This window comes from Anomaloglossus baeobatrachus, unplaced genomic scaffold (assembly GCF_048569485.1).
Source record: "Anomaloglossus baeobatrachus isolate aAnoBae1 unplaced genomic scaffold, aAnoBae1.hap1 Scaffold_2930, whole genome shotgun sequence".
Lineage (NCBI taxonomy): Eukaryota > Metazoa > Chordata > Amphibia > Anura > Aromobatidae > Anomaloglossus > Anomaloglossus baeobatrachus.
The window spans coordinates 76731-93225 of record NW_027442377.1 but is presented as its reverse complement, the minus strand read 5'-3'; the positions used below and the strand labels follow the sequence as shown (position 1 = coordinate 93225).

Genomic DNA, 16495 nt, shown 5'->3' with positions numbered 1-16495 from the left:
GTGTCCGGCATAGGCCAGGGTGCCACTCGAGGCCCAAACCAATTCTGGTTATCGCTTCTCGGCCTTTTGGCTAAGATCAAGTGTAGTATCTGTTCTTATCAGTTTAATATCTGATACGTCCCCTATCTGGGGACCATATATTAAATGGATTTTTAGAACAGGGAGATGGAAAAAGAGCTTGCTCTGTCCACTCCACGCATTGACCTGGTATTGCAGTACCTCCAGGAACGGTGCACCCCTTCTTAACCCAGTTTCCAAAAGCAGAACTCAATTCACCTGATTCATATTAGCCCGATTTAATGAATTGGAAGAAAGCATACGTCTTCATATGCACCTCAATTTGGCCCATTCACTTTTCACACTTCCTCCTTTTGTTTTTTATCTTTCACACTTTTGACTTTCTTTATTCATCCAAATAGCAAACTCATCACCACTCAACCTGACCAACTCGGCTATGTCCCCGTGCTGCAGTTCTCTGTCTTATCTAGATCATTTGCAATTGAATGGAATAGATCCCTTTTGGACAAAGTGGATTCACCTGCTGCTGCAGTGACCACAGGTGTGATAACATCTAGAATTGGCATCTGGTGCGATCTCTCCGCTTCCACTCCAAAGAAAGTTACCTGTTTATTCCTATCATGCATTGGTTTTTGGGGTTTTCTTTGAGTAATGATGATCTCTTTAGTAGTCTGTTGGCGCCCTCTCCTGGAGGAATAGTTTGCTTGCTCTTGGACATTCTAAAAGAGAGGTCATGATAGACATTGAGCTTCTGAGCTCAATTGGGGACAGTCATGGGTGATGAATGTTTGCAACCTACTGCGAAGCCTCATACCGCAATATAAGGAACGTCAAATACTAAGAAAGGGCGGCCTATGAAAGAATTACTACTTTCAATAAGTACACTTAAACGGCTAATTGGGAATAGAAAAACTGTAAAAAGCCCTCTGAGAAAGCCCCCCTCTAACCTTTGATAGTAAGCTTTTCTGTAGTCTGCCTGTTGATGTATTTTCCGTTTGAACTGTGCACAACATGAAGAGACGGAACACTGGCGGCTTGTCACAATGCCCCCCGATGACATCACAATAGCGCTGCTGCCTAGAAAACAAGCTGCGCAGAAGAAGTTGTTCTTTGGGTGGGAGGGTGGGCTAGTGGAAGGAGGGGGCAATCTCTTTTTTTCCCGGGTGGTAGGGGGATGACAGGAGAAGGGAAGCGGGTGGTGAGAAAGGTACAGAGGGCAGGGTTTGGGGGCTGGGAAGGAAAGGGAAAAGATTAGGGTTTGGGGATGATGAAAGGGCTTTCTACGGGTAAGGATGGCAAAGGGTGGCAGTGACGGAAAGTCAGGCAACCTGTCCTGTCCGTCTTTTTGTATCGTGAATTGGAAAGACTGCAAGGGGGAGGGGAGTTGCTTGCGCCCTAAAGGAGGAGTTATTCAGATTCATTGCAGTGGGCGGCGGCTGCAAAACGCACCATTCTTCTTGTTTTGGCTCTGCAAAGCAGCCTTTTCAAGGGTTGGCTTGGGTGACAAAATGTCTTGTGTAGGCGTGGGTTTGTCTCCCTCTCGCTCTCTCTCCCTAAGATGTGTCCGGCATAGGCCAGGGTGCCACTCGAGGCCCAAACCAATTCTGGTTATCGCTTCTCGGCCTTTTGGCTAAGATCAAGTGTAGTATCTGTTCTTATCAGTTTAATATCTGATACGTCCCCTATCTGGGGACCATATATTAAATGGATTTTTAGAACAGGGAGATGGAAAAAGAGCTTGCTCTGTCCACTCCACGCATTGACCTGGTATTGCAGTACCTCCAGGAACGGTGCACCCCTTCTTAACCCAGTTTCCAAAAGCAGAACTCAATTCACCTGATTCATATTAGCCCGATTTAATGAATTGGAAGAAAGCATACGTCTTCATATGCACCTCAATTTGGCCCATTCACTTTTCACACTTCCTCCTTTTGTTTTTTATCTTTCACACTTTTGACTTTCTTTATTCATCCAAATAGCAAACTCATCACCACTCAACCTGACCAACTCGGCTATGTCCCCGTGCTGCAGTTCTCTGTCTTATCTAGATCATTTGCAATTGAATGGAATAGATCCCTTTTGGACAAAGTGGATTCACCTGCTGCTGCAGTGACCACAGGTGTGATAACATCTAGAATTGGCATCTGGTGCGATCTCTCCGCTTCCACTCCAAAGAAAGTTACCTGTTTATTCCTATCATGCATTGGTTTTTGGGGTTTTCTTTGAGTAATGATGATCTCTTTAGTAGTCTGTTGGCGCCCTCTCCTGGAGGAATAGTTTGCTTGCTCTTGGACATTCTAAAAGAGAGGTCATGATAGACATTGAGCTTCTGAGCTCAATTGGGGACAGTCATGGGTGATGAATGTTTGCAACCTACTGCGAAGCCTCATACCGCAATATAAGGAACGTCAAATACTAAGAAAGGGCGGCCTATGAAAGAATTACTACTTTCAATAAGTACACTTAAACGGCTAATTGGGAATAGAAAAACTGTAAAAAGCCCTCTGAGAAAGCCCCCCTCTAACCTTTGATAGTAAGCTTTTCTGTAGTCTGCCTGTTGATGTATTTTCCGTTTGAACTGTGCACAACATGAAGAGACGGAACACTGGCGGCTTGTCACAATGCCCCCCGATGACATCACAATAGCGCTGCTGCCTAGAAAACAAGCTGCGCAGAAGAAGTTGTTCTTTGGGTGGGAGGGTGGGCTAGTGGAAGGAGGGGGCAATCTCTTTTTTTCCCGGGTGGTAGGGGGATGACAGGAGAAGGGAAGCGGGTGGTGAGAAAGGTACAGAGGGCAGGGTTTGGGGGCTGGGAAGGAAAGGGAAAAGATTAGGGTTTGGGGATGATGAAAGGGCTTTCTACGGGTAAGGATGGCAAAGGGTGGCAGTGACGGAAAGTCAGGCAACCTGTCCTGTCCGTCTTTTTGTATCGTGAATTGGAAAGACTGCAAGGGGGAGGGGAGTTGCTTGCGCCCTAAAGGAGGAGTTATTCAGATTCATTGCAGTGGGCGGCGGCTGCAAAACGCACCATTCTTCTTGTTTTGGCTCTGCAAAGCAGCCTTTTCAAGGGTTGGCTTGGGTGACAAAATGTCTTGTGTAGGCGTGGGTTTGTCTCCCTCTCGCTCTCTCTCCCTAAGATGTGTCCGGCATAGGCCAGGGTGCCACTCGAGGCCCAAACCAATTCTGGTTATCGCTTCTCGGCCTTTTGGCTAAGATCAAGTGTAGTATCTGTTCTTATCAGTTTAATATCTGATACGTCCCCTATCTGGGGACCATATATTAAATGGATTTTTAGAACAGGGAGATGGAAAAAGAGCTTGCTCTGTCCACTCCACGCATTGACCTGGTATTGCAGTACCTCCAGGAACGGTGCACCCCTTCTTAACCCAGTTTCCAAAAGCAGAACTCAATTCACCTGATTCATATTAGCCCGATTTAATGAATTGGAAGAAAGCATACGTCTTCATATGCACCTCAATTTGGCCCATTCACTTTTCACACTTCCTCCTTTTGTTTTTTATCTTTCACACTTTTGACTTTCTTTATTCATCCAAATAGCAAACTCATCACCACTCAACCTGACCAACTCGGCTATGTCCCCGTGCTGCAGTTCTCTGTCTTATCTAGATCATTTGCAATTGAATGGAATAGATCCCTTTTGGACAAAGTGGATTCACCTGCTGCTGCAGTGACCACAGGTGTGATAACATCTAGAATTGGCATCTGGTGCGATCTCTCCGCTTCCACTCCAAAGAAAGTTACCTGTTTATTCCTATCATGCATTGGTTTTTGGGGTTTTCTTTGAGTAATGATGATCTCTTTAGTAGTCTGTTGGCGCCCTCTCCTGGAGGAATAGTTTGCTTGCTCTTGGACATTCTAAAAGAGAGGTCATGATAGACATTGAGCTTCTGAGCTCAATTGGGGACAGTCATGGGTGATGAATGTTTGCAACCTACTGCGAAGCCTCATACCGCAATATAAGGAACGTCAAATACTAAGAAAGGGCGGCCTATGAAAGAATTACTACTTTCAATAAGTACACTTAAACGGCTAATTGGGAATAGAAAAACTGTAAAAAGCCCTCTGAGAAAGCCCCCCTCTAACCTTTGATAGTAAGCTTTTCTGTAGTCTGCCTGTTGATGTATTTTCCGTTTGAACTGTGCACAACATGAAGAGACGGAACACTGGCGGCTTGTCACAATGCCCCCCGATGACATCACAATAGCGCTGCTGCCTAGAAAACAAGCTGCGCAGAAGAAGTTGTTCTTTGGGTGGGAGGGTGGGCTAGTGGAAGGAGGGGGCAATCTCTTTTTTTCCCGGGTGGTAGGGGGATGACAGGAGAAGGGAAGCGGGTGGTGAGAAAGGTACAGAGGGCAGGGTTTGGGGGCTGGGAAGGAAAGGGAAAAGATTAGGGTTTGGGGATGATGAAAGGGCTTTCTACGGGTAAGGATGGCAAAGGGTGGCAGTGACGGAAAGTCAGGCAACCTGTCCTGTCCGTCTTTTTGTATCGTGAATTGGAAAGACTGCAAGGGGGAGGGGAGTTGCTTGCGCCCTAAAGGAGGAGTTATTCAGATTCATTGCAGTGGGCGGCGGCTGCAAAACGCACCATTCTTCTTGTTTTGGCTCTGCAAAGCAGCCTTTTCAAGGGTTGGCTTGGGTGACAAAATGTCTTGTGTAGGCGTGGGTTTGTCTCCCTCTCGCTCTCTCTCCCTAAGATGTGTCCGGCATAGGCCAGGGTGCCACTCGAGGCCCAAACCAATTCTGGTTATCGCTTCTCGGCCTTTTGGCTAAGATCAAGTGTAGTATCTGTTCTTATCAGTTTAATATCTGATACGTCCCCTATCTGGGGACCATATATTAAATGGATTTTTAGAACAGGGAGATGGAAAAAGAGCTTGCTCTGTCCACTCCACGCATTGACCTGGTATTGCAGTACCTCCAGGAACGGTGCACCCCTTCTTAACCCAGTTTCCAAAAGCAGAACTCAATTCACCTGATTCATATTAGCCCGATTTAATGAATTGGAAGAAAGCATACGTCTTCATATGCACCTCAATTTGGCCCATTCACTTTTCACACTTCCTCCTTTTGTTTTTTATCTTTCACACTTTTGACTTTCTTTATTCATCCAAATAGCAAACTCATCACCACTCAACCTGACCAACTCGGCTATGTCCCCGTGCTGCAGTTCTCTGTCTTATCTAGATCATTTGCAATTGAATGGAATAGATCCCTTTTGGACAAAGTGGATTCACCTGCTGCTGCAGTGACCACAGGTGTGATAACATCTAGAATTGGCATCTGGTGCGATCTCTCCGCTTCCACTCCAAAGAAAGTTACCTGTTTATTCCTATCATGCATTGGTTTTTGGGGTTTTCTTTGAGTAATGATGATCTCTTTAGTAGTCTGTTGGCGCCCTCTCCTGGAGGAATAGTTTGCTTGCTCTTGGACATTCTAAAAGAGAGGTCATGATAGACATTGAGCTTCTGAGCTCAATTGGGGACAGTCATGGGTGATGAATGTTTGCAACCTACTGCGAAGCCTCATACCGCAATATAAGGAACGTCAAATACTAAGAAAGGGCGGCCTATGAAAGAATTACTACTTTCAATAAGTACACTTAAACGGCTAATTGGGAATAGAAAAACTGTAAAAAGCCCTCTGAGAAAGCCCCCCTCTAACCTTTGATAGTAAGCTTTTCTGTAGTCTGCCTGTTGATGTATTTTCCGTTTGAACTGTGCACAACATGAAGAGACGGAACACTGGCGGCTTGTCACAATGCCCCCCGATGACATCACAATAGCGCTGCTGCCTAGAAAACAAGCTGCGCAGAAGAAGTTGTTCTTTGGGTGGGAGGGTGGGCTAGTGGAAGGAGGGGGCAATCTCTTTTTTTCCCGGGTGGTAGGGGGATGACAGGAGAAGGGAAGCGGGTGGTGAGAAAGGTACAGAGGGCAGGGTTTGGGGGCTGGGAAGGAAAGGGAAAAGATTAGGGTTTGGGGATGATGAAAGGGCTTTCTACGGGTAAGGATGGCAAAGGGTGGCAGTGACGGAAAGTCAGGCAACCTGTCCTGTCCGTCTTTTTGTATCGTGAATTGGAAAGACTGCAAGGGGGAGGGGAGTTGCTTGCGCCCTAAAGGAGGAGTTATTCAGATTCATTGCAGTGGGCGGCGGCTGCAAAACGCACCATTCTTCTTGTTTTGGCTCTGCAAAGCAGCCTTTTCAAGGGTTGGCTTGGGTGACAAAATGTCTTGTGTAGGCGTGGGTTTGTCTCCCTCTCGCTCTCTCTCCCTAAGATGTGTCCGGCATAGGCCAGGGTGCCACTCGAGGCCCAAACCAATTCTGGTTATCGCTTCTCGGCCTTTTGGCTAAGATCAAGTGTAGTATCTGTTCTTATCAGTTTAATATCTGATACGTCCCCTATCTGGGGACCATATATTAAATGGATTTTTAGAACAGGGAGATGGAAAAAGAGCTTGCTCTGTCCACTCCACGCATTGACCTGGTATTGCAGTACCTCCAGGAACGGTGCACCCCTTCTTAACCCAGTTTCCAAAAGCAGAACTCAATTCACCTGATTCATATTAGCCCGATTTAATGAATTGGAAGAAAGCATACGTCTTCATATGCACCTCAATTTGGCCCATTCACTTTTCACACTTCCTCCTTTTGTTTTTTATCTTTCACACTTTTGACTTTCTTTATTCATCCAAATAGCAAACTCATCACCACTCAACCTGACCAACTCGGCTATGTCCCCGTGCTGCAGTTCTCTGTCTTATCTAGATCATTTGCAATTGAATGGAATAGATCCCTTTTGGACAAAGTGGATTCACCTGCTGCTGCAGTGACCACAGGTGTGATAACATCTAGAATTGGCATCTGGTGCGATCTCTCCGCTTCCACTCCAAAGAAAGTTACCTGTTTATTCCTATCATGCATTGGTTTTTGGGGTTTTCTTTGAGTAATGATGATCTCTTTAGTAGTCTGTTGGCGCCCTCTCCTGGAGGAATAGTTTGCTTGCTCTTGGACATTCTAAAAGAGAGGTCATGATAGACATTGAGCTTCTGAGCTCAATTGGGGACAGTCATGGGTGATGAATGTTTGCAACCTACTGCGAAGCCTCATACCGCAATATAAGGAACGTCAAATACTAAGAAAGGGCGGCCTATGAAAGAATTACTACTTTCAATAAGTACACTTAAACGGCTAATTGGGAATAGAAAAACTGTAAAAAGCCCTCTGAGAAAGCCCCCCTCTAACCTTTGATAGTAAGCTTTTCTGTAGTCTGCCTGTTGATGTATTTTCCGTTTGAACTGTGCACAACATGAAGAGACGGAACACTGGCGGCTTGTCACAATGCCCCCCGATGACATCACAATAGCGCTGCTGCCTAGAAAACAAGCTGCGCAGAAGAAGTTGTTCTTTGGGTGGGAGGGTGGGCTAGTGGAAGGAGGGGGCAATCTCTTTTTTTCCCGGGTGGTAGGGGGATGACAGGAGAAGGGAAGCGGGTGGTGAGAAAGGTACAGAGGGCAGGGTTTGGGGGCTGGGAAGGAAAGGGAAAAGATTAGGGTTTGGGGATGATGAAAGGGCTTTCTACGGGTAAGGATGGCAAAGGGTGGCAGTGACGGAAAGTCAGGCAACCTGTCCTGTCCGTCTTTTTGTATCGTGAATTGGAAAGACTGCAAGGGGGAGGGGAGTTGCTTGCGCCCTAAAGGAGGAGTTATTCAGATTCATTGCAGTGGGCGGCGGCTGCAAAACGCACCATTCTTCTTGTTTTGGCTCTGCAAAGCAGCCTTTTCAAGGGTTGGCTTGGGTGACAAAATGTCTTGTGTAGGCGTGGGTTTGTCTCCCTCTCGCTCTCTCTCCCTAAGATGTGTCCGGCATAGGCCAGGGTGCCACTCGAGGCCCAAACCAATTCTGGTTATCGCTTCTCGGCCTTTTGGCTAAGATCAAGTGTAGTATCTGTTCTTATCAGTTTAATATCTGATACGTCCCCTATCTGGGGACCATATATTAAATGGATTTTTAGAACAGGGAGATGGAAAAAGAGCTTGCTCTGTCCACTCCACGCATTGACCTGGTATTGCAGTACCTCCAGGAACGGTGCACCCCTTCTTAACCCAGTTTCCAAAAGCAGAACTCAATTCACCTGATTCATATTAGCCCGATTTAATGAATTGGAAGAAAGCATACGTCTTCATATGCACCTCAATTTGGCCCATTCACTTTTCACACTTCCTCCTTTTGTTTTTTATCTTTCACACTTTTGACTTTCTTTATTCATCCAAATAGCAAACTCATCACCACTCAACCTGACCAACTCGGCTATGTCCCCGTGCTGCAGTTCTCTGTCTTATCTAGATCATTTGCAATTGAATGGAATAGATCCCTTTTGGACAAAGTGGATTCACCTGCTGCTGCAGTGACCACAGGTGTGATAACATCTAGAATTGGCATCTGGTGCGATCTCTCCGCTTCCACTCCAAAGAAAGTTACCTGTTTATTCCTATCATGCATTGGTTTTTGGGGTTTTCTTTGAGTAATGATGATCTCTTTAGTAGTCTGTTGGCGCCCTCTCCTGGAGGAATAGTTTGCTTGCTCTTGGACATTCTAAAAGAGAGGTCATGATAGACATTGAGCTTCTGAGCTCAATTGGGGACAGTCATGGGTGATGAATGTTTGCAACCTACTGCGAAGCCTCATACCGCAATATAAGGAACGTCAAATACTAAGAAAGGGCGGCCTATGAAAGAATTACTACTTTCAATAAGTACACTTAAACGGCTAATTGGGAATAGAAAAACTGTAAAAAGCCCTCTGAGAAAGCCCCCCTCTAACCTTTGATAGTAAGCTTTTCTGTAGTCTGCCTGTTGATGTATTTTCCGTTTGAACTGTGCACAACATGAAGAGACGGAACACTGGCGGCTTGTCACAATGCCCCCCGATGACATCACAATAGCGCTGCTGCCTAGAAAACAAGCTGCGCAGAAGAAGTTGTTCTTTGGGTGGGAGGGTGGGCTAGTGGAAGGAGGGGGCAATCTCTTTTTTTCCCGGGTGGTAGGGGGATGACAGGAGAAGGGAAGCGGGTGGTGAGAAAGGTACAGAGGGCAGGGTTTGGGGGCTGGGAAGGAAAGGGAAAAGATTAGGGTTTGGGGATGATGAAAGGGCTTTCTACGGGTAAGGATGGCAAAGGGTGGCAGTGACGGAAAGTCAGGCAACCTGTCCTGTCCGTCTTTTTGTATCGTGAATTGGAAAGACTGCAAGGGGGAGGGGAGTTGCTTGCGCCCTAAAGGAGGAGTTATTCAGATTCATTGCAGTGGGCGGCGGCTGCAAAACGCACCATTCTTCTTGTTTTGGCTCTGCAAAGCAGCCTTTTCAAGGGTTGGCTTGGGTGACAAAATGTCTTGTGTAGGCGTGGGTTTGTCTCCCTCTCGCTCTCTCTCCCTAAGATGTGTCCGGCATAGGCCAGGGTGCCACTCGAGGCCCAAACCAATTCTGGTTATCGCTTCTCGGCCTTTTGGCTAAGATCAAGTGTAGTATCTGTTCTTATCAGTTTAATATCTGATACGTCCCCTATCTGGGGACCATATATTAAATGGATTTTTAGAACAGGGAGATGGAAAAAGAGCTTGCTCTGTCCACTCCACGCATTGACCTGGTATTGCAGTACCTCCAGGAACGGTGCACCCCTTCTTAACCCAGTTTCCAAAAGCAGAACTCAATTCACCTGATTCATATTAGCCCGATTTAATGAATTGGAAGAAAGCATACGTCTTCATATGCACCTCAATTTGGCCCATTCACTTTTCACACTTCCTCCTTTTGTTTTTTATCTTTCACACTTTTGACTTTCTTTATTCATCCAAATAGCAAACTCATCACCACTCAACCTGACCAACTCGGCTATGTCCCCGTGCTGCAGTTCTCTGTCTTATCTAGATCATTTGCAATTGAATGGAATAGATCCCTTTTGGACAAAGTGGATTCACCTGCTGCTGCAGTGACCACAGGTGTGATAACATCTAGAATTGGCATCTGGTGCGATCTCTCCGCTTCCACTCCAAAGAAAGTTACCTGTTTATTCCTATCATGCATTGGTTTTTGGGGTTTTCTTTGAGTAATGATGATCTCTTTAGTAGTCTGTTGGCGCCCTCTCCTGGAGGAATAGTTTGCTTGCTCTTGGACATTCTAAAAGAGAGGTCATGATAGACATTGAGCTTCTGAGCTCAATTGGGGACAGTCATGGGTGATGAATGTTTGCAACCTACTGCGAAGCCTCATACCGCAATATAAGGAACGTCAAATACTAAGAAAGGGCGGCCTATGAAAGAATTACTACTTTCAATAAGTACACTTAAACGGCTAATTGGGAATAGAAAAACTGTAAAAAGCCCTCTGAGAAAGCCCCCCTCTAACCTTTGATAGTAAGCTTTTCTGTAGTCTGCCTGTTGATGTATTTTCCGTTTGAACTGTGCACAACATGAAGAGACGGAACACTGGCGGCTTGTCACAATGCCCCCCGATGACATCACAATAGCGCTGCTGCCTAGAAAACAAGCTGCGCAGAAGAAGTTGTTCTTTGGGTGGGAGGGTGGGCTAGTGGAAGGAGGGGGCAATCTCTTTTTTTCCCGGGTGGTAGGGGGATGACAGGAGAAGGGAAGCGGGTGGTGAGAAAGGTACAGAGGGCAGGGTTTGGGGGCTGGGAAGGAAAGGGAAAAGATTAGGGTTTGGGGATGATGAAAGGGCTTTCTACGGGTAAGGATGGCAAAGGGTGGCAGTGACGGAAAGTCAGGCAACCTGTCCTGTCCGTCTTTTTGTATCGTGAATTGGAAAGACTGCAAGGGGGAGGGGAGTTGCTTGCGCCCTAAAGGAGGAGTTATTCAGATTCATTGCAGTGGGCGGCGGCTGCAAAACGCACCATTCTTCTTGTTTTGGCTCTGCAAAGCAGCCTTTTCAAGGGTTGGCTTGGGTGACAAAATGTCTTGTGTAGGCGTGGGTTTGTCTCCCTCTCGCTCTCTCTCCCTAAGATGTGTCCGGCATAGGCCAGGGTGCCACTCGAGGCCCAAACCAATTCTGGTTATCGCTTCTCGGCCTTTTGGCTAAGATCAAGTGTAGTATCTGTTCTTATCAGTTTAATATCTGATACGTCCCCTATCTGGGGACCATATATTAAATGGATTTTTAGAACAGGGAGATGGAAAAAGAGCTTGCTCTGTCCACTCGACGCATTGACCTGGTATTGCAGTACCTCCAGGAACGGTGCACCCCTTCTTAACCCAGTTTCCAAAAGCAGAACTCAATTCACCTGATTCATATTAGCCCGATTTAATGAATTGGAAGAAAGCATACGTCTTCATATGCACCTCAATTTGGCCCATTCACTTTTCACACTTCCTCCTTTTGTTTTTTATCTTTCACACTTTTGACTTTCTTTATTCATCCAAATAGCAAACTCATCACCACTCAACCTGACCAACTCGGCTATGTCCCCGTGCTGCAGTTCTCTGTCTTATCTAGATCATTTGCAATTGAATGGAATAGATCCCTTTTGGACAAAGTGGATTCACCTGCTGCTGCAGTGACCACAGGTGTGATAACATCTAGAATTGGCATCTGGTGCGATCTCTCCGCTTCCACTCCAAAGAAAGTTACCTGTTTATTCCTATCATGCATTGGTTTTTGGGGTTTTCTTTGAGTAATGATGATCTCTTTAGTAGTCTGTTGGCGCCCTCTCCTGGAGGAATAGTTTGCTTGCTCTTGGACATTCTAAAAGAGAGGTCATGATAGACATTGAGCTTCTGAGCTCAATTGGGGACAGTCATGGGTGATGAATGTTTGCAACCTACTGCGAAGCCTCATACCGCAATATAAGGAACGTCAAATACTAAGAAAGGGCGGCCTATGAAAGAATTACTACTTTCAATAAGTACACTTAAACGGCTAATTGGGAATAGAAAAACTGTAAAAAGCCCTCTGAGAAAGCCCCCCTCTAACCTTTGATAGTAAGCTTTTCTGTAGTCTGCCTGTTGATGTATTTTCCGTTTGAACTGTGCACAACATGAAGAGACGGAACACTGGCGGCTTGTCACAATGCCCCCCGATGACATCACAATAGCGCTGCTGCCTAGAAAACAAGCTGCGCAGAAGAAGTTGTTCTTTGGGTGGGAGGGTGGGCTAGTGGAAGGAGGGGGCAATCTCTTTTTTTCCCGGGTGGTAGGGGGATGACAGGAGAAGGGAAGCGGGTGGTGAGAAAGGTACAGAGGGCAGGGTTTGGGGGCTGGGAAGGAAAGGGAAAAGATTAGGGTTTGGGGATGATGAAAGGGCTTTCTACGGGTAAGGATGGCAAAGGGTGGCAGTGACGGAAAGTCAGGCAACCTGTCCTGTCCGTCTTTTTGTATCGTGAATTGGAAAGACTGCAAGGGGGAGGGGAGTTGCTTGCGCCCTAAAGGAGGAGTTATTCAGATTCATTGCAGTGGGCGGCGGCTGCAAAACGCACCATTCTTCTTGTTTTGGCTCTGCAAAGCAGCCTTTTCAAGGGTTGGCTTGGGTGACAAAATGTCTTGTGTAGGCGTGGGTTTGTCTCCCTCTCGCTCTCTCTCCCTAAGATGTGTCCGGCATAGGCCAGGGTGCCACTCGAGGCCCAAACCAATTCTGGTTATCGCTTCTCGGCCTTTTGGCTAAGATCAAGTGTCGTGTTGTTCGAAGAGGTGGTTTAAGCTCCAGGCCACCTTAGTACAATGATACAATGCACACTGGAAGGTTGCGCTTGCTAGTACTCTGGGTGGATAGTATATTCATCTAGAGGAAAACATGGCCCTACCAGGATCGAGGCTATTAGACTGAGTAAGGGTGGGGGGCTATGGTACAACGTGCCCCAGGACTGACGACCCTGGAGTGAGTCTGAGCTTGCTGGCTTGGGACCCCGGCAAGCCTTGGGCTCTGTAGCACACCGTACCTTGCCTTTTCATACTTTTTGAGCATATTACCCTATCCCGGCCTTCTGGCTAGGAAGGGAAATTTTTATAATCCCGGTCGGAGGTCTGGTCAGCTTTGGGCTGAGAAACTAACACCCGGTTGGAGGTCTGGGTCAGCTTCGGCTGAGAAACCAACACCCGGTTGGAGGTCTGGGTCAGCTTCGGCTGAGAAACCAACACCCGGTTGAAGGTCCGGTTAGCCTTGGGCTGAGAAACCAACACCGGTTGACGGTCCGGGCAGTTTCGGCTGCGAAACCAACAACTAGTAGCTCTCTACTCCACTTGGGTAAGATGCCTGGGTGGACGCTGGGAGCAACGACAAGGCTCAACCAGGCTTCGGCTTGGGGGAGCACCGAAGATCCCTGACCCTTGCTGTGGCCTTCTGGCTCGGAGGGACGGGGTTGATTTTTGGGGACCCTCTCCTCACGGTGGGGTCCACACGAATCCTAGCCTTTGCACTGTTTTTGGTGTGACTTCGGTCATGCATTTTTTGTGGTGCTTTGGAAAGCTTCATTAAATCAAAATCTGTTCTTATCAGTTTAATATCTGATACGTCCCCTATCTGGGGACCATATATTAAATGGATTTTTAGAACAGGGAGATGGAAAAAGAGCTTGCTCTGTCCACTCCACGCATTGACCTGGTATTGCAGTACCTCCAGGAACGGTGCACCCCTTCTTAACCCAGTTTCCAAAAGCAGAACTCAATTCACCTGATTCATATTAGCCCGATTTAATGAATTGGAAGAAAGCATACGTCTTCATATGCACCTCAATTTGGCCCATTCACTTTTCACACTTCCTCCTTTTGTTTTTTATCTTTCACACTTTTGACTTTCTTTATTCATCCAAATAGCAAACTCATCACCACTCAACCTGACCAACTCGGCTATGTCCCCGTGCTGCAGTTCTCTGTCTTATCTAGATCATTTGCAATTGAATGGAATAGATCCCTTTTGGACAAAGTGGATTCACCTGCTGCTGCAGTGACCACAGGTGTGATAACATCTAGAATTGGCATCTGGTGCGATCTCTCCGCTTCCACTCCAAAGAAAGTTACCTGTTTATTCCTATCATGCATTGGTTTTTGGGGTTTTCTTTGAGTAATGATGATCTCTTTAGTAGTCTGTTGGCGCCCTCTCCTGGAGGAATAGTTTGCTTGCTCTTGGACATTCTAAAAGAGAGGTCATGATAGACATTGAGCTTCTGAGCTCAATTGGGGACAGTCATGGGTGATGAATGTTTGCAACCTACTGCGAAGCCTCATACCGCAATATAAGGAACGTCAAATACTAAGAAAGGGCGGCCTATGAAAGAATTACTACTTTCAATAAGTACACTTAAACGGCTAATTGGGAATAGAAAAACTGTAAAAAGCCCTCTGAGAAAGCCCCCCTCTAACCTTTGATAGTAAGCTTTTCTGTAGTCTGCCTGTTGATGTATTTTCCGTTTGAACTGTGCACAACATGAAGAGACGGAACACTGGCGGCTTGTCACAATGCCCCCCGATGACATCACAATAGCGCTGCTGCCTAGAAAACAAGCTGCGCAGAAGAAGTTGTTCTTTGGGTGGGAGGGTGGGCTAGTGGAAGGAGGGGGCAATCTCTTTTTTTCCCGGGTGGTAGGGGGATGACAGGAGAAGGGAAGCGAGGTGGTGAGAAAGGTACAGAGGGCAGGGTTTGGGGGCTGGGAAGGAAAGGGAAAAGATTAGGGTTTGGGGATGATGAAAGGGCTTTCTACGGGTAAGGATGGCAAAGGGTGGCAGTGACGGAAAGTCAGGCAACCTGTCCTGTCCGTCTTTTTGTATCGTGAATTGGAAAGACTGCAAGGGGGAGGGGAGTTGCTTGCGCCCTAAAGGAGGAGTTATTCAGATTCATTGCAGTGGGCGGCGGCTGCAAAACGCACCATTCTTCTTGTTTTGGCTCTGCAAAGCAGCCTTTTCAAGGGTTGGCTTGGGTGACAAAATGTCTTGTGTAGGCGTGGGTTTGTCTCCCTCTCGCTCTCTCTCCCTAAGATGTGTCCGGCATAGGCCAGGGTGCCACTCGAGGCCCAAACCAATTCTGGTTATCGCTTCTCGGCCTTTTGGCTAAGATCAAGTGTAGTATCTGTTCTTATCAGTTTAATATCTGATACGTCCCCTATCTGGGGACCATATATTAAATGGATTTTTAGAACAGGGAGATGGAAAAAGAGCTTGCTCTGTCCACTCCACGCATTGACCTGGTATTGCAGTACCTCCAGGAACGGTGCACCCCTTCTTAACCCAGTTTCCAAAAGCAGAACTCAATTCACCTGATTCATATTAGCCCGATTTAATGAATTGGAAGAAAGCATACGTCTTCATATGCACCTCAATTTGGCCCATTCACTTTTCACACTTCCTCCTTTTGTTTTTTATCTTTCACACTTTTGACTTTCTTTATTCATCCAAATAGCAAACTCATCACCACTCAACCTGACCAACTCGGCTATGTCCCCGTGCTGCAGTTCTCTGTCTTATCTAGATCATTTGCAATTGAATGGAATAGATCCCTTTTGGACAAAGTGGATTCACCTGCTGCTGCAGTGACCACAGGTGTGATAACATCTAGAATTGGCATCTGGTGCGATCTCTCCGCTTCCACTCCAAAGAAAGTTACCTGTTTATTCCTATCATGCATTGGTTTTTGGGGTTTTCTTTGAGTAATGATGATCTCTTTAGTAGTCTGTTGGCGCCCTCTCCTGGAGGAATAGTTTGCTTGCTCTTGGACATTCTAAAAGAGAGGTCATGATAGACATTGAGCTTCTGAGCTCAATTGGGGACAGTCATGGGTGATGAATGTTTGCAACCTACTGCGAAGCCTCATACCGCAATATAAGGAACGTCAAATACTAAGAAAGGGCGGCCTATGAAAGAATTACTACTTTCAATAAGTACACTTAAACGGCTAATTGGGAATAGAAAAACTGTAAAAAGCCCTCTGAGAAAGCCCCCCTCTAACCTTTGATAGTAAGCTTTTCTGTAGTCTGCCTGTTGATGTATTTTCCGTTTGAACTGTGCACAACATGAAGAGACGGAACACTGGCGGCTTGTCACAATGCCCCCCGATGACATCACAATAGCGCTGCTGCCTAGAAAACAAGCTGCGCAGAAGAAGTTGTTCTTTGGGTGGGAGGGTGGGCTAGTGGAAGGAGGGGGCAATCTCTTTTTTTCCCGGGTGGTAGGGGGATGACAGGAGAAGGGAAGCGGGTGGTGAGAAAGGTACAGAGGGCAGGGTTTGGGGGCTGGGAAGGAAAGGGAAAAGATTAGGGTTTGGGGATGATGAAAGGGCTTTCTACGGGTAAGGATGGCAAAGGGTGGCAGTGACGGAAAGTCAGGCAACCTGTCCTGTCCGTCTTTTTGTATCGTGAATTGGAAAGACTGCAAGGGGGAGGGGAGTTGCTTGCGCCCTAAAGGAGGAGTTATTCAGATTCATTGCAGTGGGCGGCGGCTGCAAAACGCACCATTCTTCTTGTTTTGGCTCTG

At 46.7% G+C, this 16495-nt stretch overlaps 10 non-coding genes across 10 annotated transcripts; all 10 read left to right on the top strand.

Moving 5' to 3' along the window:
* Positions 1–50: 50 nt before the first annotated feature.
* Positions 51–241, top strand: LOC142266969 (U2 spliceosomal RNA). The gene has a single exon (XR_012732935.1). It is a non-coding gene; the product is annotated as a U2 spliceosomal RNA (small nuclear RNA).
* A 1387-nt stretch (positions 242–1628) lies between these two features.
* On the top strand, positions 1629–1819 carry LOC142266968 (U2 spliceosomal RNA). Its single transcript, XR_012732934.1, has one exon. It is a non-coding gene; the product is annotated as a U2 spliceosomal RNA (small nuclear RNA).
* Positions 1820–3206: 1387 nt separating this feature from the next.
* On the top strand, positions 3207–3397 carry LOC142266966 (U2 spliceosomal RNA). Its single transcript, XR_012732933.1, has one exon. It is a non-coding gene; the product is annotated as a U2 spliceosomal RNA (small nuclear RNA).
* Positions 3398–4784: 1387 nt separating this feature from the next.
* Positions 4785–4975, top strand: LOC142266965 (U2 spliceosomal RNA). The gene has a single exon (XR_012732932.1). It is a non-coding gene; the product is annotated as a U2 spliceosomal RNA (small nuclear RNA).
* Positions 4976–6362: 1387 nt separating this feature from the next.
* Positions 6363–6553, top strand: LOC142266963 (U2 spliceosomal RNA). Its single transcript, XR_012732930.1, has one exon. It is a non-coding gene; the product is annotated as a U2 spliceosomal RNA (small nuclear RNA).
* Positions 6554–7940: 1387 nt separating this feature from the next.
* LOC142266962 (U2 spliceosomal RNA) lies at positions 7941–8131 on the top strand. The gene has a single exon (XR_012732929.1). It is a non-coding gene; the product is annotated as a U2 spliceosomal RNA (small nuclear RNA).
* A 1387-nt stretch (positions 8132–9518) lies between these two features.
* LOC142266961 (U2 spliceosomal RNA) lies at positions 9519–9709 on the top strand. Its single transcript, XR_012732928.1, has one exon. It is a non-coding gene; the product is annotated as a U2 spliceosomal RNA (small nuclear RNA).
* A 1387-nt stretch (positions 9710–11096) lies between these two features.
* Positions 11097–11287, top strand: LOC142266910 (U2 spliceosomal RNA). The gene has a single exon (XR_012732885.1). It is a non-coding gene; the product is annotated as a U2 spliceosomal RNA (small nuclear RNA).
* A 2185-nt stretch (positions 11288–13472) lies between these two features.
* LOC142266914 (U2 spliceosomal RNA) lies at positions 13473–13668 on the top strand. The gene has a single exon (XR_012732888.1). It is a non-coding gene; the product is annotated as a U2 spliceosomal RNA (small nuclear RNA).
* A 1388-nt stretch (positions 13669–15056) lies between these two features.
* LOC142266960 (U2 spliceosomal RNA) lies at positions 15057–15247 on the top strand. The gene has a single exon (XR_012732927.1). It is a non-coding gene; the product is annotated as a U2 spliceosomal RNA (small nuclear RNA).
* Positions 15248–16495: the final 1248 nt, after the last annotated feature.